Source organism: Triturus cristatus, chromosome 6, assembly GCF_964204655.1.
Source record: "Triturus cristatus chromosome 6, aTriCri1.1, whole genome shotgun sequence".
Lineage (NCBI taxonomy): Eukaryota > Metazoa > Chordata > Amphibia > Caudata > Salamandridae > Triturus > Triturus cristatus.
This window is the reverse complement of record NC_140589.1, coordinates 1,235,638,537-1,235,662,366: the sequence shown is the minus strand read 5'-3', so window position 1 is coordinate 1,235,662,366 and position 23,830 is coordinate 1,235,638,537. Positions and strand designations below refer to the sequence as shown.

Sequence of the window (23,830 nt, the reverse complement as noted above, 5' to 3'; positions counted from 1 at the left end):
TCAGTACACGGCAGACCTTCCTCACCCCTATGCACAGGGTGGACGTAAAAAGAAAGTGTTAAGTGTTCATCGCTGAAGAAAATAAGGCAAATGAGGTTTTCAGCAGGGCCGTTTCTACCATTAGGCAAGACTAGGCAGCCGCCTAGGGTTTCAAAAGGGGAGGGTGGCAAAAAACATGAGTTTGGGAATATCTAATGCATTAATTATTCTAGCCTGGATGATAGGGGGAGAAAGTGATGGTAGTAATAGGGAGGGGGTGGCATTTTTCAATTCTCGCCTAGGGCGGCAAAACACCTACAAACGCCCCTGGTTTTCAGAGTAGATTTTTTTTTCTTGTAATTTTCCCTCTCAGTCCAGAATACATACAAAAGAAAGACACCAAAAGCTCTTTCAAGTGGCCAAAAACCAACAGAGAGGCTTGGAATGGTACCAGGACAGATGTGGCCCGGTCGGGATTCTGTTAGAAGTCACAGACATGCAGGGGAGAGATCCCCGAGTACAGTGGTTGGGAAGGAGGCAGAGAGAAAGGAGCAGGTTGAAGATTGAAAGATCTTTGTGATCGGGACAGAGAAGAAAGGAAACGCAGAGTTTGTCTGGCCCCTATAGAAAGGAAAATAGAGTCCTGTCCATTCAGCTGGAGGAGGCCATGTGCGTAAAGAGCCCGTGGAGGGAAGGTGTCTGCCTTGACCAGGTCCTCTTGGCGAGGAATATGTCTGTGGCCCTTAAGTGGAAAGTGTCTGCCTGTCAGGCCACTGAAGGGGTGATGCCTGTAGTGCCTCTGTAGGGGAGAGGTGTCTGCCTGTCCAGGCCCCGGGAGGAGCGGGGTCTCTCCACGCCTAGAAGTGTGTTGAATATCCAGACCCTTGGGGGCATTTCTGTCCATGCCCCTAGGGGGCGATGCCTGTCTGTCCAGGCCCCTGGATGGCGATATCCGCCTGTCCGGCCTTCTGCTGAGTGCGATGTCTGTCCAGGAGAGCCTCCCGGCAGAGCCCCCATTCTCAGAGCATTTCCTGCTTGATAAATAGAGCACGCAGTCCAGGACCCAGTGGCCCTCACTGGTAGCCCAGCACCAAGGCCGTGGTCAGTCTCTGGCCGTAGAGTGCATAGGGCAAGTAGTAGTGTCCCTGCACAGAGGCGGGCACCGGCAGCGGCCCCCCGGTCCCGCCCAGGAGCGGGCTCTTGGAGTACGGGTGGTACTGGCTGCTGAGTCCGTAGGTGGCGGCGGCGGCGGCCGCGGCTGAGGAGTGGTGGTGCGTGCTGCGCAGCATCAGCAGGCCTGGGCCGCCCGAGTGCGGCAGGTGCATGTGGCAGGCCATGGGTGCCGCCAGCGACGACGAGCCCGGGTAGGAAGCCATCAGCTTGTCCGCGCCTGAGAAGGCCGTGTGCATCCGCAGGTGCGCCAGCAGCTTCTCAGAGGACAGGAAGCGCTTGTCGCAGGGCCTGCTGGCTGACACCCAGTTGCGGACGTGCGTCTGCGGCTCGTTGCGCAGCATGAAGCCGTAGGGGTAGACCGGGTGACCGGAGAGCGGGTGCTGCAGGTGCAGGCTGGCCAGCGGTGGCACGCCATAGATGAAAGGGTAGCCCTTGAGGGGCTCTGGTTTTGCGCAGGCCCTGCCGCTGCCCCCGCAGTGGTAGCTCAGGCAGTATGGGTCCCAGCACAGGCTGGAGCTGCCCCCTTGCCGCAGCCCATGCTTGTCGCCAGCTGCGTGCCCTTGCTTTGGTCCAGGCTGATGCCGTGCTGCTGGAACTGTTGCGAGTAGCCCCCGTAGGCCGAGGCCAGGCTGCCGGCGTAGCCCAGCAAGGTGGGTGGCAGTGAGAAGACAGTCTGGCCGGGCTTGTAGGGGGAGACGGGCGCCACCAGGCCGCCGCCCAGCGCCGAGGAGGAGGCCGACGATGTGGGGGTGCTGCGGGGCGATTCGGAGCACAGGCGCTTCCGGGGTGTTGACACGTCCGTGCACACCTAGATTGACAGGTTCAGGCAGCACTATATAATATAATAGATATATATATATTCACTGAAAAAAACAAAGGTTTCAGGGGCGTTTTAGTTAGGAATTGGCATTTAAAAAACCTTAGAAATTCACTGAAAAAACCATAGGTTTCAGGGGCGTTATAGTTAGCTAGACATTTCCCTCACACAAAACCCTAGAAATTCCCCTGTTATAGTTAGTTCAGCTAACTATAACTCGTGCCCCCGCAATGCACTGCTGATGACGTCACATATTACATCACTCATGACATGGTCAGTGACATCACTGATGACATCACTGATGACATCTCAAATGACATCACTGATGACATCACTGATGACGTCATCCATGTGATAAATTAGTGCATCTTCTCACACCCTAATATAACCTTTGATACACCAACTCAAAATTTTAGACGGCCATTTTGAAAACCATACATACTCCAATACCAAGACCTACATACCCACTCATTAACTCTTAGGTCTACATGCACCTCCACTCACTCACCTGTACAGTCATTCATACTTACAGTCACTCCATACAAGACTATCATATGCATTTATACACCTATTTAGACACTCACACACCGCCAATCATCCATTGAGGTACTGACACACCTATTCAGTCGTGCAAATAATTAAACACAGTCCAATTTACTCACCTATACAGTTAAACACACTCAAGTTCACGTACACATATAAATACTAACAAATTGTGACGCTCTTATACAATTACTAATACAAGCACACACTCATCCATACAGCCACTCCCGCAATCACACACTCACATATAGATAGTTATATGCTCTTACACACATACACTGCGTTTCACATATGTAGTTACTGATACATGTACAACTGAGATATACATCCAATCACTGACACACCCATACATACACTCACCCAACCATACAGTCCATCACAGTTGCACTCTTAAAACCATGCACCCATAGAATCACCCACTCACACATCTATGCACAGTCACACACACCCTACCCACACAAACACTCAGGCACCCATACAGATACTCAGACAACCAATCAATAACCCATATAGATACTCATATAGCTATTCACAAAACCATGCAGCCACTTATACACCAACACACAGGCACATACAGACATTCACACAGTTTAGTCACTAGTCTACAGTAAGATACATTTAATGACTCACATATAGAGTCAGTTACGCACCTAGAAAATCATCCATTCACACACTTGTACACCCACTCATTCTTCAACAGACCTTTCCCTATATATACTAAACATATTAAAACTGTACAGAAACACATACTCACTGGATGATGTCATCAGTGATGTCATCAGTGATGTAATTTGAGATGTCATCAGTGATGTCATCAGTGATGTCACTGACCATGTCATGAGTGATGTAATATGTGACGTCATCAGCAGTGCATTGCAGGGGCGCGAGTTATAGTTAGCTGATCTTACTATAACAGGGGAATTTCTAGGGTTTTGTACGAGGGAAATGTCCAGCTAACTCTAGCGCCCCTGAAACCTATGGTTTTTTCAGTGAATTTCTAAGGTTTTTTAAATGCCAATTCCTAACTATAACGCCCCTGAAACCTTTGGTTTTTTCAGTGAATTTCAAAGGTTTTTTAAATGCCAATTCCTAACTATAACGTGCACGAAAATTATGGTTTTTCAGTGAATTTCAAAGGTTTTTTAAATGCTAATTCCTATCTATAACTGATCTCTAAAGATATCATGTTTAAGGATTTTGATTGGATGTCTATATTTTTCCAATTCAGTGTGTCAATTTCATTAATTATGTTTTTTTTTAAATACTTTTTTATCACCATTTTTTAAACCTAATTTTTCAATTAATTCTTTTAAGAATTAAAAAATATTATTTGAATTTAATGGGTTTTTCAAACATATTTTTTTATATTTTTCAAAATATCTTTTTAACTATAAGTTCAAAACTTTATTTTATATATATTTTTTCCATGTTTTTGGATCCGCGCACCATATGCGCACCGTTCTCGATCCCGACGCATTAGCATCCGCGCATGGTACGAGTTGGGTACGTGTTTAGTGCACGATCGCAATGCGACTGGTACGCAACTCCCAGCCTATACGTGACACGTTCGATGTACGTAACGCGACATTTAGGCGATTCCGCGATGCATCATGAGCGTCTATGATGCGGTAGGTGCGCGGATCCCGCGAAATATTTAACATTTAAACAAACATACATATATATATGTATTTCATGTGAATATTAATTGAAGACAAACTCTAAACTAGTCTTAAAAGTAATATATTTTTACATCTAATCCTATATTTCTTTTTAATTCAATTTCGCGGATGCGCGCTGGGTGCGTGATGCGTAAGCGCAGGGTGCGCGGATCCCATGTGACCTGCGAAAAAAGAGATTTGATCGGTTCATTACACTTCCTGTTCTAACTATTGAAAGACCCCACCCAATTCAATCATTCTTCTTTGACCTTCTTTGGAGGAGCATCTCTTTGCAGAGAAGAAGATTTTTGGGACTAAGATTTCACTTAGCTCTAACCTTTTTCAACCAAAAATGTCTTCAGGGCAGCAGGCATCACCTGCATCTCCTCATACATCTGAGGTTGAATTTTTGGAGGAGACACCACGCACACCATGTTTTTCATCTGTGGTGTGGAAATTTTTTACTTTTCCCGAGGAGCAAACGAAGACCAATGCCACCTTAGTCACGTGCAAGATTTGCAAAAAAGTGCTGTCGCGTGGGGATCCTAACAAGAAATACTCGTGCGGCATGGCAAGTATGATGAAGCACCTGAGGACCCTTCATCCAAACAATCTTGCATGAGAAGAGTGCCGACGGATGAGAAACACTCCTGCTCCTGCGCCTTCCACCTCATCGCAGCCGAGCACTTCAAGAGTGCATCCATCAGCCCAAAACTTGGACATCCGTCCTCAATTTCAATATTTAAAAGTGCTCTGCACTAAGTGCAATGCGACTTTGTGCTACGGTGAGCAGTCGATCGATCTGATCTGCCGCCGGCAAGAAAGTCACATTTGCTAAAATATAAAAGAAGAAAGAAGAAAAAAAAAGTTATTCTAAGAACTAACTTTCCTGGTTTAAAAAGAGAGCTAAATTTCTTTCTAAGTGTGTGAAAGATTAGATGAATGTATGAGTAGTACGTAACTGACTGAATGAATGCATTTGTAGCGTATGGTGAATGTATAAGTGCAGAACTATGAGGAAGTGCTGCAGCATCACACAGTAACCTCTTTAACTGCAGTGTGCTGTAGTACTTCCGAAGCACAGGGATGCAACATATGTACATAAATATGTTGCAAATCTATGCTTCTCTCTGCATGGCTGCTTAAACTGCAGCCATGTGGTGACACAGGTACCCTTGCACCAGATTGCAAGGATATCTGTGTCATGTGCTGTTTTTTTTGCAGGAAGACACACCTTCCTGCACAAAAACAATGAGAAAATGCATTTTTCTCCTTCAATGTATGCTGAACATTTTAGCATGCATTGAAGATATAAAAATGTGGAGAAATAAAAATATTTCTCCTTATTGTGCTTTCCTACACCAATTTTAGAATGGTGCAGCATTCACATACATATTGAGATTCATGATTTCTGATAAATCTAGAGATGTATCTTGTTCTATGAGTATTCAGTGCAATCATGCACAACAACACTTATAGAACACCCTTTCAACGCAAAGTGGTGTGTATAATGAGGTTGTATTTACATGGAGTAGAAAAAGTACATAGAGTGCCTTTTCCTCTCTTTGTAAATATAAAAGAGTGTCTTGCGCAATAACTATGTTACAAAAAGTGACATATTTCCGGTTTTAAAATTCCTTGCGAATGATAGAAGGCAAGCAGAGAGTTTTGTCTGCAAAGATGTTCAAAGAAGAATGATTGAAATGATTGTGGTCCTTCAATAGGTACAATGGGAAATATTATGAACCCCTCAAATCTCTTTTTTTGCAGGTCACATGATATCTGATTATGGTCAGATTTCAAAACTACATAGGTATAAACAGAGTGTTTTTAGAAACGTGTTTCAACTTTGTAGCTTCTTGCAGACCTCCTCATTCTGCATATTGAGACTTAGTTAAACTTACCTTCACAATAATAGGAATAAAAAATGTTATACATTTTTTCAGATTTTTATTGCAATCAAAATTCATATAAATTGCTTATTTTAAAATTTGGATCTGTGAAAGAAAAGAAAAAAAAATTATAACATGTAATAAAACATTTTTTACAACACAGCATAATTTCCACAAAGTAATTTGTTTGCCTTTTTTGCTGTTCTCAGAATATATTGAATTTCACTAGAAATAGTGATTTCAATCGTACTCATCACTTAACAGCGGGCAAAAAAAATCAATCAGAAAGAATTCCAATCCTTATATCTTCAAGAATACTTCCATATTCAGCATCATTTGCCTGTCGCATATTTGTTGTCAGTTCTTTGTATTCAAAATTACTCCAAATGTTCACATTACCAACACTGCCAAGAGACTTTCTGGTATCTTCATGGGCAAGTGTTTTAAATACCGGTTGTCCTTTTACCGGAGTCAGTTGCAGTAGATCTCCAAAAACTATGACGTGTTTTCCTCCAAATAACACGTCATACTCTGTTTTAAGAATTTGCTGCATTCTTAAATGCACAAAGGCAAGCATCAAGTTTGAGACCATGCAAACCTCATCAATAATGAGAAGTCTCATTTTCTTCAGGACTCTTGAAACTTCACAACAAGCTTCTCCAGATAGCTTGTGGTATTCCAATGTGTTCTCATGCTCTACTGGCAGCATTAGTAAACAATGTAAAGTAATTCCTTTAATGTTATGTGCTGCCAACCAAGTTGGAGCAGTGACAACACAAGACAAATGTGAATCAGTTGTTTTCTGCAGATAACTTGTAATTACTTTAATTAAAAAACGTTTTCCTGTTCCAGCTTGACCACTCACATACATTCGGATAGGTTGAAATGATGTACATGAGCACCCTCTCTTTTCATGAAGTAATCCATGGTCAATCTGCTCTTTCCCTTGCTGATATATTTGTTTCTGTCCAACATTTAGTTGCTCTTCCAAGTTTCCTAAGTGTATTGCATCTTCTTGAGCTTGATACATTGCTGTTTCCACCTCATTCAATGCAATCTCTTTTTCATTTTCAACAATTGGTTGTCCTAGCGGATCTTGACTCAGTGCAGCAGAACTTTGACTGTCTTGAGAACTGTCTCTAGCAATCTCAGCTGCAATTGTAGCTTCTTGAACAATTTCATCATTCAACATTTTGACATAATTTGCGAAAGCACTGCATTGTATGCTTTCTTTAGAAGCATTAAATGAATCTTCATAGCTGGGAAAATCTCCAAGTAATTCCAGTTCTGAACGCCATGGTTTGAACATTTGCAAATAGGCTAACTAGTAAAATTACCTTTCGTCAGCAGTATTGCAACTCAGTTTCCTGTGATAAATTAAATTTCCTTTCCTTTGTTTCGCCAGACATCCTTCGGAACCAATCACTCCATATTTTTCATCGTTGATGTTCTCTGTAGTATTCCGTTTAAAAGTGTAGTTTTGCAGCACTTCATAGAGACACATGTTCTCAAGATGATGACTTCTATTTGGATAGTATGTGTCCAACATATTCGTTTTCAAAATATCTGTACTTTGTGGTTTATTTTCTGCTAAATATTCAATTTCTTGAACAGATTTCAGTACCCGATTTTGCATTCCTGCAAGACCTAGACTCACCCAAATGATTCTTCTATTTTTGGAATATAGACTTGCAGATGATAACCGATCTGAACATTCATATGCTCCAATTTCACGATGCGATAACATCTTCAAACTGAAACTGTATAATTTCTTACTTAGAGTCTTCTCATGAGAAATCTCCTCCCACATTTCTTTCAATTCAGTCTTTTCTGATTTAGTAATGTAAGACGTTACATATCGAGCAACAGCAATGGAATTGTCCGCCACATACTGAATATCCATGTTAGCGTTCCACATGGATAAAATAGCTGGATTGTAGTCACTTATGTATTTTGATTCTTTGCATCTTCTTAAGTTGTAGGTGTTTTTCGGAGACTTTCTTGTGATGGTATGTCGCATAGCTGACATAAAACTGTTCACTCTTCCTTTGGATAATACAGGATGTGAAAATCCAAAACAACATTTAGTATAGAACTTATCCCATGACTTGTACTTTCGTCGACAGTATTTTCCACACCTGTGGCTTTGAAATCGTAAGACTTGTTGTTTTAAGTTTTTATCTTCTCTGCTATTTGGAAGAGCACATGTAGCATAATCTTCAATGAAAGACAAAACAGTTTCATCTGAATCTGTTCCAAATTAGGGGGCGTCCTTGACCCATAACAACATATGTCTGTGAGGAGCACCTCTTGCTTGATACTCCTTTCTCCAAAAGAAATCCACAACTTCTCCAAGAGAAGGATTCTTTTTATTGCAGATGAAAGACATCATAGCTTCAAATCTATGATTGAAATATCTGCATACATTGACAGGATCCAAAGAGCACAATTCTCCAGGCGTCTTGTATTCAATATTTTTTATATTGGAATTTGCCTCTTGTAGAAATTCAAGTAAATCATCCCGAGCATACTCAGCACAGCTTAGTGTAACAAACCATGTAGGAGTTCCCAAGTTCTGTAGCATACATTTGAGTTCTCCATGTCGACGGTACCAATATTCATTAGTCCCACGCTGACATGCAATCAGATTAATCAACTGAGATTCTAAATTATCATCTCTCTGATGCACTTTATCCATAAAATCCTTTGAAGTTACATTTTGAAGATGCATTCCAGTTTTTAAAATGTGATTTACTGCATATGAAAGTCCAGACAAGTCACTTTCAAACAGAAGATGAAACATATAAGGGATACATTGTCGAAATCGAGGATCTTCTGCAAATAATCTTGTTGTCCGATATTCAGATGCAGGAATCTGCACAGGACGTTCATCATATTGTCCACCTTTTGCTGTTGGAAACAACTGCGGGAAACAACGAGCTTCCAAGCTCTCTTCCCAGACACTCATGGGACTTCCTGTTGCTTTTTTCATTTGCAACAACTCAATTATATTCCCCTTCACCTCTTTGGAATGAAGTGGATGTACACTGTAATGTTCATAGATTTCTTCACATCTGGACATGTCCACTTTTTCTATTTGTCCACTTAATGTTTCAGTATCTTCTGCTAAATCTATTTCTTCTTCTCCTACAAACACATTTCTATAGTACTCATTATTTTTTAACAGATACAATGATGCTTTTTTCACTTTTCTAACATCCACTAACTCTTGCCAAATTTTCTTATTCTTAGTAGGAACACCATTAACTAGAAAGACTAGTGGCTCATTTTCTGCATGGTCTAAACCAATAGTTTCAATATTTTTCCTTAAATCTACTGGTAAATACACAACTCTTCCTTTCAATCCTCTTTGCAACTCTGATGGAGGTAATTTACCTGTTTTGGGCTCCATACGAACAATAGCCTGAAACGGGTGAACTCATTGTATGAGAATAGACTCATACGTATTTAAATCTATCAGCTCTGGAGGTATAGCAACCAACTCTAAATTATTAAGGACAGCTCTAGCAGGCATTTTATTCTCATCTAATTTGTTATAACAATATTTGCAAATACTCTGCTCACATCCCAAATCAAAACAATCCTCTACCAGCAAATAAGTTGCAAATTCCATCCACTTATCATTATCTTCTATTTCACTTTTTAAATACAGATTGACACCCCTAGTCTGATTTTTATAGTGACTTCGCCGACAACAAATACAAGAAACATTTGGTCTTTCACCTGAAATTACCTTAAACTTTGTGATTTCATCCTCAAAGTTTTCTGTAATTACGGGTTGTACATCGTCTTCAACATTTTGTTCTACTAATGTGTCAGTTTCTTCACTCTCTTGCTGAGGATCAAAGTAACAAAACTCAATATAATCACGGACCTGCTTCACATCTGATACTCACCCACGCAAAAGAGCACTGTTCAACTCACTTAACTTTAGTGCTGGACTTTTTGCGTAATACAACCTTCTCAATAACTTCCGCATTTGAGTATGATGTACTGCCAGCATTCTGAAATGGTGAAAAACACTTTGACAAACTTTCTTAGAAAGACAAGCCAGAGAATGACCTTGCAAGCCAGTATGTTTTCTCACTCTGCAAGGGTCTAGTCCTTGCAACAGCTTAATCTTTTATTTTACACTTTTTTTAGTATAGGCTCGTAAAAAACTACATCATTTTTCAATAGATTCCTGTCGTACACTGCAAACACTACTGCAAACCCAAGTGTACACAGGGTTTTTAGCACGTCTCCCTAAAACTTCATCAGCTATCACTTCTTCTGCATTTCTTTCAACCATTTTCTCTTTCTCAATTGGACAACCGTCGCTAACCTCATAACCTCTACCACTGGTGTCAACTGCATACAATAATTTTTCGCTCAGTGAATAACTCTCTTCATTAAAAAAAAGGCTCTGAACTGGAACTGTGTTTCCATTCTCCCAAAAAAACATCACAAATTGATTTTTTATTAATAACTCTTTTCCTCCTACTTTTGGCCTTCATTACATGGATTAGTTTATCTAGTGATCGAATTCTGTTTAACACTAAAATAAAGTTTCCTTTTTACTTCAAAAGCCTTTTCCACAATGTTTTCAATATGCTTCTTCTTTTTATAAAATAAAGCTCTCTTTTTATATTTCTTCACATCTTTCAGCAAATTATGCACTACTCTCTTGTAAAATATTTTTATGCGTAATTCCTTATACTGATTTTGCCTTCTTTTACCATATTTTATCTCCTTTGACTGACCATTTGCTTTTTTACTTTTCCTCTTATTTTGAATTTTTTTCTTACTTGAAGAATTCTCAGTAGTTCCAGCATTATCTACATTCTGTTTGTTCCTACAAACATTTTTAATACATTGCTTCGTGATCTTACCAGAAGATTTTTTCCTTTTAGCCACATTATCTTGTACATTCAATACTTGTGGTTGATGTTTCTTCGAATAATCCTCCTGTCTCTGTTCTTTTCTTTTTCTTTTTTTTTCTGGCATGATTTCTCTATTTTAACGTTGAAAAACAGTATCTGTAAAAAAGAATCACAAATAAATGTATATTAATAACTTTCAAATTTATACTATTCCATTACTGTACACACACATTTTATATAAAAACTGACTACCAAACTATAGCCCTGAACCACAAGTGTGACAATAGTTAAAACACTACATCGATTGTGCATACTACTTTGAAGCAGTTCATGCCCTAAAGCCTACCTCACTAAAAGACTACATGCTAACTGACTGAATGATCACAGTACTATAAGGAGACACACTGGGTGAGTAACAGGGTGTTTGCTAGAAGTGTATGAATACTAACTGGGGAATTGAAGATGTGAAAGACAAGTGTCTAGGTGGTTAGAAGACTGCATGCATAGTGGATAGGGTTTGAAGCAGTCCATGTGCTAAGGCCTGGCTCAGTGCATGAATACTTAGGCACTGATTGAATGAATACAGTACTGCAAGGAGAGTGCCTTGGTGAATTTATAAGTGTTTGGGTTTTGGCACAGGGAATAGATTAGTACATGGTGCTGAATGGGTCACTAGAGGAGTGCAAAGGGAGTGACAGGGTGTTTCCTGGAAGTGTATGGATACTGACTAGGGAATTGAAGGTGTGAAAAACAACTGTGTAAGTGGTTAGAGGACTGCATGCATAGTGAATAGGCGTTTGAAGCAGTCTATGCGGTAAGGCCTGGCTCACTGCATGAGTACTTGGGTACTGACTGAATGATTGGAGTACAGCAAGGAGAGTGCCTTGGTGAATTTATAAGTGGTTGGCTTTTGGCACAGTGAATGGATTAGTACTTGGTACTGAATGAGTCAATAGAGGAGTGCAAAGGCAGTGACAAGTGCTGGACTGTATGGATACTGACTAGGAAATTGAAAGTGTGAAAGACAAGTGTCTAGGTGGTTAGAAGACTGTATGCATAGTGCATAGGGGTTTGAAGCAGTCCATGTGCTAAGGCCTGGCTCAGTGTATGAATACTTAGGCACTGACTGAATGATTAGAGTACTGCAAAGATAGTATCTTGGTGGATTTATAAGTGTTTGGGTTTTAGCACAGTGGATTAGTACATGGTGCTGAATGGGTCACTAGAGAACTGCAAAGAGAGTCACAGGGTATTTCCTGGAAGTGTATGGATACTGACTAGGGAATTGAAGGTGTGAAAGACAATTGTGTAGGTGGTTAGAGGACTGCATACATAGAGGATAAGGGTTTGAAGCAGTCCATATACTAAGGCCTGGGTCACTGGATGAGTACTTGGGTACTGACTGAATGATTAGAGTACTGCAAGGAGAGTGCCTGGGTGAATTTATTAGGATTTGGCGCTGTGAATGGATTAGTATATGATGCTGAATGGGTCACTAGAGGAGTGCAACGGCAGTGACAGGGTGTTTGCTGCAAGTGAACGGATACTGACTGGGGAATTGAAGGTGTGAAAGACAAGTGTGTAGGTGGTTAGAGGACTGCATACATAGTGGATATGGGTTTGACGTAGTCCTTGTGCTAAGAACTGGCTCAGTGCATGAATACTTATCATTAGAGTACTGGAAAGAGAGTGTCTAGGTGGATTTAAAAGTGTTTGAGTTTTGGCACAGTCAATGGATTAGTACATGCTGTTGAATGGGTCTCTAGAGGACTGCAAAGGAAGTGACAGGATGTTTCCTGGAAGTGTATGGATACTGACTAGGGAATTGAAGGTGTAAAAGACAAGTCTATAGTATGCCAGAACACTTTTATTTGAAGCAATCTATTTGGTACTTAGAAACTGACTAAATAATCAGACTACTTCTAGGACAGTGCTTAGGTAAAACTTTTAAATTTTCAGTTCTGCCACAGTGAACAGAATAGTACATGGTACTGCACCTTAGTGTCAAATCCTGACTCATTTTATCAATGCATAAGCAAAGACTAGCTTCTAATGCTACTAAAACTTGACAACGTGAGAGGTTTTAAATTAGTTATCTGTCAGCAAATACACGATGTTACCAAATGCTTCTCTCACAGTGGTTCTCAAATGCACACAGACTCACAGTGTAATTCTAGACAACAACCACTATACCTAGGAGTTTAACAAAAATCATTCACTACTGTGAAATGGTAAGCGAACTGCACACAATCTTCATATTTCATGACTGCACTTTTGTGTCAATGCCTGACTCATTTAATCAACACATAAGCAAAGACTGGCTTCTAATGCTACTAAAACTTGACAGCCTGACTGGTTTTAAAACACTTATCTGTCAGCAAATACACGATATTACCAAATGCTTCTCTCACAATCCTTAGCCAAATGCACACAGACTCACAGTGTGATATTAGACAAGCAACACTATCCTAGGAGTTTACCAAAACTCATTCACTAGTCTGGAAGAGTTAATGGTACTGCACACAATCTACATATTTAAATACAGCACATCAGTGTCAAAGCATGACTCATTTCATCAACATATAAGCAAAGACTGGATTCTAATGCTACTAAAACTTCTCAACATGACAGATTTTAAAACAGTTATCTGTCAGCAAATACATGATGTTACCAAATGATTCTCTCACAGTGATCCCAAATACACACTAACTCACAGTATGATTCTAGACAAGCACCACTATCCCTATGAGCTTACCAAAACTCATTCACTACAGTGCAAGTGGTAAGGGAACTGCACACAATCTACATATTTCACAACTGCAACTTACTGTCAATGCCTAACTCATATAATGAAAGCATAAGCCATAACTGTCTTCTAATGCTACTAAAACTTGACAACATGACATGTTTTACAACACTTATCTGTCAGCAAATACACGATGTTACCAAACACTTCTCACACAGTGGTTCCCGAATACACACAGACTCAGAGTGTGATTCTAGACAAACAACACTATCCCTAGCAGCTTACCAAAACTCATTCACTACAGTGGAAGTGGTAAGGGAACTGCACACAATCTACATATTTCACAACTGCACTTTAGTGTCAATGCCTGACTCATTTAATCAACGTATAAGCAATGACTGGCTTCCAATGCTACTAAAACTTGACAACATGACAAGTTTTAAAACAGTTTTCTGTCACCAAATACACAATGTTACCAAACACTTCTTTCACAGTGGTCCCCAAATGCACAAAGACTCACAGTGTGATTCTAGACAAGCACCAGTATCCCTAGGAGTTTACCAAAACTCATTCACAACCCTGGAAGTGATAAGGGAACTGCACACAATCTACATATTTCACGACTGCTCTTTAGTGTCAATGCCTGACTCATTTAATCAACACATAAGCAAAGACTGGCTTCTAATGCTACTAAAACTTGACAACATGACAGGTTTAAAAACAGTTTTCTCTCAGCAAATACACAATGTTACCAAACGCTTCTCTCACAGTGGTTCCCAAATGCACAAAGACTCACAGTGTGATTCTAGACAAGCACCAGTATTCCTAGGAGTTTACCAAAACTCATTCACTACACTGGAAGTGATAAGGGAACTGCACACAGTCTACATATTTCACGACTACACTTTAGTGTCAATGCCTGACTCATTTAATCAACACATAATCAACGCAAAAGCAATGACTGGCTTCTAATGCTACTAAAACTTAACAACATGACAGGTTTTAAAACAGTTTTCTCTCAGCAAATACACAACGTTACCAAACGCTTCTCTCACAGCGGTTCCCAAATGCACAAAGACTCACAGTGTGATTCTAGACAAGCACCAGTATCCCTAGGAGTTTACCAAAACTCATTCACAACACTGGAAGTGATAAGGGAACTGCACACAATCTACATATTTCACGACTGCTCTTTCGTGTCGATGCCTGACTCATTTAATCAACACATAAGCAAAGACTGGCTTCTAATGCTACTAAAACTTGACAACATGACAGATTTTAAAACAGTTTTCTCTCAGCAAATACACGATGTTACCAAACGCTTCTCTCACAGTGGTTCCCAAATGCACAAAGACTCACAGTGTGATTCTACACAAGCACCAGTATTCCTAGGAGTTTACCAAAACTCATTCACTACACTGGAAGTGATAAGGGAACTGCACACAATCTACATATTTCACGACTGCACTTTAGTGTCAATGCCTGACTCATTTAATCAACACATAATCAACGCATAAGCAATGACTGGCTTCTAATGCTACTAAAACTTGACAACATGAAAAGATTAAAAAAAAAATTCTGTCAGCAAATACACAATGTTACCAAACACTTCTTTCACAGTGGTTCCCAAATGCACAAAGACTCACAGTGTGATTCTAGACAAGCACCAGTATCCCTAGGAGTTTACCAAAACTCATTCACAACACTGGAAGTGATAAGGGAACTGCACACAATCTACATATTTCACAACTGCTCTTTAGTGTCAATGCCTGACTCATTTATTCAACACATAAGCAAAGACTGGCTTCTAATGCTACCAAAACTTGACAACATGACAGGTTTTAAAACAGTTTTCTCTCAGCAAATACACGATGTTACCAAACGCTTCTCTCACAGTGGTTCCCAAATGCACAAAGACTCACAGTGTGATTCTAGACAAGCACCAGTATTCCTAGGAGTTTAACAAAACTCATTCACTACACTGGAAGTGATAAGGGAACTGCACACAATCTACATATTTCACGACTGCACTTTAGTGTCAATGCCTGACTCATTTAATCAACACATAAGCAAAGACTGGCTTCTAATGCTACTGAAACTTGACAACCTGACTGGTTTTAAAACACTTATCTGTCAGCAAATACACGATATTACCAAATGCTTCTCTCACAGTGGTTCCCAAATGCACACAGACTCACTATGTGATTCTAGACAAACAACACTATCCCTTGCACTATATGAAAACACATTTCTTCATCTAGAAGTAGTACTACATTTTAGTATAGAAACATAACATAACTCATTTCACAAATTCATAAACAATGACTGGTTTCTAATTCTACCAAAATATAAAAACTGCACAGTTATCTCTCTACAAACACATGAAAAACACAAATGCCAATCACAGAATGGTTTCTACATGCACACACATTGTAGAGAAAAAAAGTACTCCCTAAACTTTGGCAGGAAAAATACATTAGTCTGATTAAAATCAAAATAGTCCACATACATCCCCTCAAAATTAAATAACTCATCTTTCAAGTTCTTTTGTAGATTAAGGAGTAGATCAATCACTCACCATATATTCTTTTACATAATCTCTGCACTGTGCACCTCTCAGCAAAAGCAAAGAATGGAAAAGTTTCACTTTCATTTTCCACACATATACATGTAAACATCAAATCACAATCCTTCGCACATAAACTCAAAAGAAAACACACATTTCTATTGGTTAAACATTTCAACCCTTTCCAACTGAAATACATTACAACCCTTCCCCCAATCTGCCTTCTGCCTGTTACCATAGAAACAGGTCATGGAACACTGCACTGAGCTCACAGGTCACAAGTTCAGCACACAATGTTTCTACACAAGACAGGAAGTGTGCTTGACTTTTCAACATATCAGCTTATCGTATATAATGTTCCTTACAATCTGTTTTTGTTAACCAATAACAATCATACCTTTAAAAAACAAAAATATACACCCTACCTTTCAGTGTAGAAAGTTGTTATACAACCAATGATTTCTTCTCATTTTTCAAAAAACGTTGCCATGGATCCGCGCACCCACCGCAAGAGAATCCGTGCATCAAACGCGATAGGATGCGCGCACCGTGCTTTAAAAAAAAAAAGGGGGGCCCCGGGGGTACTTCTGGGACCCCCTAAGCACCTCTAGAGGGTCAGAGTATTCCCACTCTGCCCCCTTTATATGTTTTATGCACTTATTCCCCTTACTTCTTCAGCCTCGCTTCTACTGAGGCAGAAAATGGCTGCCAACAGTTCCTGGTTTTGAATGTAGAGAGACGCTCGACAGGCAATTAGCATTCAGCGCGCGATTGGGAGGGTGCGCGCTCGGTTCGGGGAGGGTTCGCGTACGGTGTGGGTAGGGTCCGCGGATCGTCCGCGGCAATAGATATCACTAACTTTTTTACCCTAATTTTCTCAGGAATTACTGAACAGATTCACACCAAATATGCAAGAGGCACGAGTCCGAACTGAGGTCCACCTCTTTGCCAAATTTGGTGTCATTCCGTTCAGCGGTTCCGGCTGTAGCTGCGACAACAGATCCTATGGAAAATTGCATTGGGAAAACGTGTTTTGGGACCCCCCTTTTTTCTCGGCCCCCGCTTGACGAATCACCACGAAACTTTAAGGGTAGGAGTGGAGCGGAGCTGGCCAAAAGTTTGGAGAATTTCGCGAAGATTCGTCAATTGGTGCCAAAGAAATTCCCAATAGAATGTTGCGGATTTCCTATGAAAAATAGGTCCTAACTATAACTATCCACTGGCGACCGCCAGTAGATAATATATATATATATATACATATATATATCTCCAAGTCCTCTGCAAAGATTCAAAGGATGACGATGCCGTGTCCAGGCTCAAAAAAAGATTTATTGCTTAAACAGCCGGATAGGACGCGTTTCGCCTGCCCAGCAGGCTTGTTCACCAACTGTTCGTACAAAATTCAAATCCTTATTTACATATTTTTTTGTGCTCGTACCAGGTCACATGACGTGACTACAACCATAGTGCAATGGAAGACAGACTCGTAGTCTCTACGGGAAAATAACTTACAATTGGTAAAGCAATTCGTAATTCATTGTAAATAATAACAATTCGAATTTCATGGAAATAACACATTGGTACATCCATTATCACGATTAAGGATTGAGTGCAAGTGCACTACGTATTCCTCATTACATCACTTCATCAGGTCGAATATCACCCACACTGAAATAGCATCTTGCTCGATTTTACCAAAATAACAGCCCCAGTGGGCATAAGTTCATTTATGTTCTTAGAAGTCTTCCCATTGTTAATGTCATATAATGAAATAAATTCAACATAACGTGTACCGTGCAAAAAAGAAATACATAGAAAATATATTATAAACAGTGACGAGGGGGTTTTTTTATTGGCTGCTGATCTTCATTTCTGCACTATGCAGATTATTATAGGTGCGTTATTAGGTCTTCTTCCATATTGAGACCTATGGGGGTGCGTGTATTCAGCGAAAGGATGTAAGAAGATTCTAGTTTCCTTAAATTCTTCTCTCGATTGCCCCCTCTTACATTCGGCGGAATGCAATCGATGACAAAATAGGATAGGCCTTTCTCATTCTTGGCATGATGGGATTCGAAATGGCGGGCCACTGGATATGTCCGGTCCCCATTTTTGATAGCCCTCAGATGTTGTAAGACCCTCTTATGAACCGGGTGGATTGTGCTGCCTACGTACCGCTTGCCACAAGGACATTGCAGCACGTAAACAACAAAATCTGTCATACACGTGAAGCATCCTTTGATCTTTTTTATTCTTTTCGACAGACCTAATGCATAAGAGACGGTATTTTTACCATGGATGCAGGCCTTGCATTTGTTACATTTCAAGAAGCCCGGTTTTCTCAATAGCCAGGCACTGCCTTTAGACACTTGTTTTTTTGGTGTAAGCATATTGGATACCAGCATCTGTTTAAAAGAGCGAGCTTTTCGAAAAGTCATTGCTGGTTTTTTCCGAACAAATTTCCCCAGAAGGGGGTCGTTACGAATTATGTGCCAGTGTTTTGTGAGAATGCTCCTAATCTGTCTATGGCTTTTGCTGTAGGAAGTAATCATCCGTATTTCAAGAGAATATCCTCTCTAGTTCTTTTTTTGGCTTTAGTTATAGCTTGCTCAATGACCTCATCTGCATACCCTCTGGCCTTAAAGCGATTGTGTAGTCCTGAAAGTTCTTGGTCGATTATTTCCTCCTCACTACAGTTCCGAATTGTTCTTAAGCTCTCGCCATAGAGAATGCTTCTAATCAGGCTATAGGGATGGAAGCTTTTTGCATGTAGTACTGTGTTACTGGAGGTTGGTTTTCTAAACAGTGTGGTATGCACCCTGTCCTCTTTAATATAGACAGTAAGGTCTAAAAAGTTCACTTCAGTTTTGCTGATTGTACTAGTGAAACTTAGATTCAAATCATTGATTTGTGATTTGTCAATAAAGTTTTGGGCTGCTAGCTTCGACCCTTTCCAAATAATAAAAAGGTCATCGATATATCGACTCCAGAGCAGCACATTTTCTTCCCATTCTCCCTGATGAGTGACCCTGACCACCTGCTCCTCCCACCAGCCCATATGCAAATTGGCATAGCTGGGGGCGAAGCAGGTGCCCATCGCTGTACCGCATGTCTGATGGTACAGTTGGTCATTGAAGAGGAAAAAATTGTTTTTCAGGCAGGTAGAGATCATGGAGAGCAGCATTTGAGTATGTGACCATAGTTTAATTGGGCGGTTGCCCAGAAAATGTTTGACAGCTTTGAGGCCGTCCTCATGTCTAATACTGGTATATAGTGAACATACATCTATAGTCACCAGTAAAAGATCTTCTTCCCATGGGAGATCATAGATTTTTTTCAAAAAATCTCCCGTATCTTGAATAAAAGCTGGTAAAGTTTGCACCAAGGGACATAGAAAAGAATCAATGAATTTAGATGTGTTCTCGAAAGCCCCCCCTATGGCGGAAATAATCGGCCTACCAGGGGGGTTCTGCATACTTTTATGCACCTTGGGGATCAGATAGAATACAGGTACAACAGGATTGGCAATTTTCAAGAAGGCTAATTCATCACGTGTTAGCAAACCTTGGCTATACCACACATAAAGCTGGCCATTAAACAGATTGTAACTCGCATGCATTTCAGTGTCATTGATTTTACAATAATTATTCGCATTATTCAGTTGTCTATGGGCTTCTGTAAGGTAGCTATTTCTGTCCCATAGGACAATGTTGCCCCCTTTGTCAGCATTACGCACTATGCAGGTGTCATCTGTGGCAAGTCTATTTATCAATGCACTGTATTCTCATTGGTGCTTTGTCAGAGATTTGTATTTAACGCTTGTGCATTTCTCCAGATTTTTTAGATCATTAACAACAAGTTCGTTATATACATCCACTACATCTCTGGTGGTTTGCGGAATAAATCTAGAAGGTAATTTGAACTTTGTAGGATCACTACCCCCAATGTCCACTTCCTGTTGCCTGGCTATAACTTGCGCCTGGCTGCTAGACACAAGTTCATCCGTTACATTGGTCGATGAAGCCCCGTTATCCAAAGGGATAGATAGCTCATCCATCGGTCTTAGGTTTAGTAGCAAGTCCATATCATTCAGGGCTAGTCCCGCGGGGTATACATCATCCACAGTACTGGGTTGCACTGATCGTGATCCCTCATCTCGATTTGTGGCAAAGTGTTTTTTCAACTTCAATGTTCTTACAAATTTAAAAACATCTACTCTTGTTTTAACATAGTCAAAGTCCGCAGGTGGGCAGCAGGATAGACCAAGGCTTAAAATGTTTTCCTCTTGTTTCGTAAGCTTGATGTTGGTCATGTTAATTATTGGATTGTTTTTCTCAATTATTCCATCCATCATTGCTTGTTGTTCTTTCCTCTGCCAAAGTTTTGTCCCCTTGCGCCTTTGTTGCCTCTGCCTCTTCCTCTTCGTGCGCCCACATTTGTCTGAGGTGGGCGTGGACGGAGATTGAATCTCCTTTCTTGCTCGAAAAAACCGAATTCGTCTATTACAGAAGGTATTGCAGCCCCATTGTGGCTGTATGGATTTTCCTTGACGTCTGTATCTACCTCTGAACTTGGAATGCTACTAAGTTCTGCCTGGGCATTCGCCTGCACGTGGCTACTTGGGTTCATCCGTTGTCTCCGTAGGGTATCAAATTTCCTGGCAAAGGTATAGATTTGCCCACGCTCATAGTCATTCTTGTCTCTGATGAATTTTTGCGCCTTTCTCTCTTTGATTGTGTTCTCCAATTTAAGAAGTCTTTCCTTCATTTCTTTCGTAAACTTCTCAATCGGCGCCTGATTGCTTTCTTTAGCCAACATTTCTGAAATTTGAGAAATTTCTTCAATAATCTTATTGCGATCGATCTCTGCATATTTCACCAGAATCGCCAACATCCTGCATGAGGACTCAAAGTTATTTTGAGCCCATTCGTTAAGCATGAGTGGATTCGGGTCTTCATATGTCGGGGCCACCATAATACGGAGCCCCCGAGGGATTCTTTGGACCTCTAGATAACATTGAAGGGACTTTGCTTCCCACCACTTAGAGAGCTCGCTGCGCTTGAGTTTTTCTAAGCGTTTAAGGCGAGATTGAACATCCGAGATTTTGTCACCGGTTGCCTGTGTGCCCAAATTAGACAATGTTGTACTTGTGTCACTAAAGATCGAAAGAGCAGCCTCCTCCCTCTCTTTCATTTCCCCGGCTGACATATTGATCAAAATTTGCTAAGTTATTCCCAGCGATTTGCTGTGAACCTGGAACCGTCTGCCTCTACAAAACAAAGTTGCTTGTAGATCATAAAGTCGTGGCTGACTTCCCCTCTTCCCGTGACCGCTTAAACGAGGAAATTCATACCTTTTCGCTCGTCGGTGTCCTGCGTTGGTAAAGTACCTCGTCAGGTTCAACCTCGGGACTCCTGGTACACTCCTCGTAATCCAAAAGGGGCGCACGCCTGCGCTTCCTTGATATTCGGTCCGGGGGGGTGGCGGTCCACACTAGTTGCTCCTCCACACTCGAGTAACTGCCGCCACACACCAAACCAGAGGGTGCGTCGTCTGTCACGGGCTACCCCAGCAATGCCCGCATCATATCACCAAGTCCTCTGCAAAGATTCAAAGGATGACGACGCCGTGTCCAGGCTCAAAAAAAGATTTATTGCTTAAACAATAAACGCCTTTCGCCTGCCCAGCAGGCTTGTTCACCAACTGTTCGTACAAAATTCAAATCCTTATTTACATATTTTTTTGTGCTCGTACCAGGTCACATGACGTGACTACAACCATAGTGCAATGGAAGACAGACTCGTAGTCTCTACGGGAAAATAACTTACAATTGGTAAAGCAATTCGTAATTCATTGTAAATAATAACAATTCGAATTTCATGGAAATAACACATTGGTACATCCATTATCACGATTAAGGATTGAGTGCAAGTGCACTACGTATTCCTCATTACATCACTACATCAGGTCGAATATCAACCACACTGAAATAGCATCTTGCTCGATTTTACCAAAATAACAGCCCCAGTGGGCATAAGTTCATTTATGTTCTTAGAAGTCTTCCCATTGTTAATGTCATATAATGAAATAAATTCAACATAACGTGTACCGTGCAAAAAAAAAATACATAGAAAATATATTAAAAACAGTGACGAGGGTTTTTTTTTATTGGCTGCTGATCTTCATTTCTGCACTATACAGATTATTATAGGTGCGTTATTAGGTCTTCTTCCATATTGAGACCTATGGGGGTGCGTGTATTCAGCGAAAGGATGTAAGAAGATTCTAGTTTCCTTAAATTCTTCTCTCGATTGCCCCCTCTTACATTCGGCGGAATGCAATCGATGACAAAATAGGATAGGCCTTTCTCATTCTTGGCATGATGGGATTCGAAATGGCGGGCCACTGGATATGTCCGGTCCCCATTTTTGATAGCCCTCAGATGTTGCAAGACCCTCTTATGAACCGGGTGGATTGTGCTGCCTACTTACCGCTTGCCACAAGGGCATTGCAGCACGTAAACAGCAAAATCTGTCCTACACGTGAAGCATCCTTTGATCTTTTTTATTCTTTTCGACAGACCTAATGCATAAGAGACGGTATTATATATATATATTATCTACTGGCGGTCGCCAGTAGATAGTTATAGTTAGGACCGAGCTCCCATAGGAAATCTGAAAATTCTATTTTGAATAACTTTGGCTCCGGTTGACTAATCCTCGCGAAATTTTCAAAACTAATGGGGCGCTCCGCTCAGCTCCTACCCTGAAAGTCTCGGGGTGATTCTTCAAGCAGGGCTGAGAAAAAAGGGGGGTCCCAAAACGCGTTTTCCCATGCATTTTCCCATAGGACCTTTAGTCGAAGGTACAGCCCGAACGGCTGAACAGAATTACTTGAAATTTGGCAAAGGGGTAGTCCTCAGGTCAGGCGTGTGCCTTTTGCATATATGGTGTCAATCTGTTCAGTAGTTCCTGAGAAAATTGCAGTTAAAAGTACATAAATATCTATATGCGCGCACCTTGCGCGCACCGTGCGCGCAGCATAACGTGCGCGAGCATAATTCTGATTGGTGGTTACATGTCAGTCAACATTCGAATTGGTCGAAATCAGGTAGTGTCGGCCGCCATTTTGTGTGTGACAGTGAAAAAGAAAGGTGGAGAACGTGAAAAGGGGGCAGGGTAGAGAAAATCACGGGGTGCGCGCACCGTGAAAAACACTTTAAAAAAAAAAACATTTTAAACTGTTTATAAGTTAATAGAAGATATTAACTATGCTGTTCAACTTTATCCAAATTAAAAACAAAAAAAGAGCTGAGCCATTCCATATTACAGGATACAGTTAATCTATAACTATATACATAGGTAGTGTATTGTAAAATAAATATATAAAAAATATAATAATACATACATAAATTAGCATTTAAAAAACCTTACAAATTCACTTAAAAAACCTATAACTATAACTCGTTCGACCGCCACTCTATCACAAGGATGATGTCATCAGTGATGTCATCAGTGATGTCACTGACCATGTCATCAGTGATGTAATATGTGACGTCATCAGCAGTGGATTG

The 23,830-nt window shown here is 40.7% G+C and overlaps 1 pseudogene; it reads right to left on the bottom strand.

Moving 5' to 3' along the window:
• Positions 1-1,052: 1,052 nt before the first annotated feature.
• LOC146821238 (zinc finger protein 503 pseudogene) lies at positions 1,053-20,608 on the bottom strand (annotated as a pseudogene).
• Positions 20,609-23,830: the final 3,222 nt, after the last annotated feature.